The 1,784-nt window shown below is 46.0% G+C and overlaps 1 long non-coding RNA gene across 1 annotated transcript; it reads right to left on the bottom strand.

The window, feature by feature from the left end:
* Positions 1 to 1,194: 1,194 nt before the first annotated feature.
* LOC134988267 (uncharacterized) lies at positions 1,195 to 1,784 on the bottom strand. The gene is made up of 2 exons (XR_010193768.1): positions 1,480 to 1,784; positions 1,195 to 1,296 (listed from the first exon to the last, which is right to left on the bottom strand). It is a non-coding gene; the product is annotated as an uncharacterized LOC134988267 (long non-coding RNA).

Below are 1,784 nucleotides of genomic sequence, written 5' to 3'. Positions count from 1 at the left end.
CCCCCCCCCCTGCAGCCTCTGTTCCAAGGGCTCACACAGCTAAATCAGGGGTACCCCAGAGGCAGGGTACCACACTTACCTCTAAATAGGGCCTTATCAATGTGTGATCTGAAATGCAGGAGCCCAGCTAATTAAAACACCTGAGGGTGAATGGGAGGAGTGCCAATACCAGAGGAAGGAAGCCTTGCCTTCCAGTGTACAATATATACACAAATATAGTGGAAAAAGGGGGGAACCTGGATTGCACATCCTATTACTAAGGATATCAAGAGGTTCTATCATGCTGAGGCAGACAAGGGTGTAGAGAGCTATGATGAGCTCAGGTATGGGCTTGGCCTAATCGTGGGACGCATGTCTACGCCCCGTTATGCAAATGACAGAGGAAAGAAATCTTTTCAGCATTGCAAAGCGTTGCTGGCATAGATTTGGGGGGCGCTATCGTGCATCAAACCAGGGGTAAATACAGAAGGGGGCAGGACCAGTATGATTGCTCCGCCCTAGCTCCCCCCCCACCCAGACAGAAACAACTGCTGCTAAGCGGAAGAAGCCTACTTGCACCACCACAATCCAGCCAGCACACAGCAGCGTGTGCTGGCTGGAGAACTAAGCTGCTGCTGACAGGAAAGGGGGGCAGCGGCGGACCCGGACACCCCTCAGGACCCTCCATCAGTCCCAGGTAATTAGTCCCGCCCCCCTCTCGGCAGTGTGGACAGATCTTCATCAGACGCTCTGTATCTCTCCAGTACTACAGGCCCCGATTTTGACTGCAGATTCTTCCTCCAGACAGACTACTCTGATGTTGGCTTGGGTTCAGTCTTGTCCGAGGAAAAGCGAGGCGGTAATGCACAGTTGTTGCGGAGGGAATAAAAATACAGTACGGTAGAGAAGGAGTACCTAGCCATAAAGTGGGCTGTAGAGACAGCACAGTGCTATTTGCTTGGGAGGGAATTCTCCTTGATATTGGATCATGTACTGTTGCAATGAATGCAGAGCAATTGGGAGGTGATTGCCAAGGTGGTTCTTAGCGTTACAACCTTTAAGGTTTATGGTAGAGCATAAGCCTGGGAACTTGCACAAAAATGCAGTATTTGGAGGATAGAAAGTGTGTGTTCAGCCTCTCACTAAGCCCTTTCTGGCAAATTTGAAGCCTACAGTATAACCACCTTTACTTTTCAATAATCTGTTCAGAAGAGGTGTTTGTAGAACGGTGTTTTATTATTCAGTAAAGGGATCACAGATATGATGCGTTGATTTGATGTACAATACGATATGATGATGTGTGATAATGAGGTAAAACTGTTAATGAAACAAGAATATGCAATTATGATATGCATGTGAAAAGCAAAATGGATATACACAAGTACATATAACATGGGCTGTGCAAACATGTGATTACATGTGCAAGTATAAACTACAGTGCAGCTAACATTACTCACTGGCTAAACAGGTTGAGATGAGACATTTAATATACAAACTCACCATCGAATGCTATATGAGAGTTGGACCCATGTAAAGCATGACTGTCTGGGACCATGAGGGAAGTAGAAAGGCTGATCCCAGCTTCTTCATCCCAGAATGCATTGCAAGACTGGCTACAAGAGGCTATGAGGGTCAAATTAATTGATGGGACTGACCACCAGATGGGGCAATAATACAACTTTCTGTAGTAAAAGTAATCAGATCTACACAAAGCAAATGCTGAAGGCATGACACTCCCCGTCTGGTATCACTGGTACCATATTTTAAACTCTAAACAGATAACAATAAGAATAGTTCAGTCACTG

The sequence above is a fragment of the Pseudophryne corroboree genome, chromosome 2, assembly GCF_028390025.1.
Source record: "Pseudophryne corroboree isolate aPseCor3 chromosome 2, aPseCor3.hap2, whole genome shotgun sequence".
Taxonomy (NCBI): domain Eukaryota; kingdom Metazoa; phylum Chordata; class Amphibia; order Anura; family Myobatrachidae; genus Pseudophryne; species Pseudophryne corroboree.
Note: the sequence above shows the minus strand (reverse complement) of the source record. Positions and strands in the feature narration are given on the sequence as shown.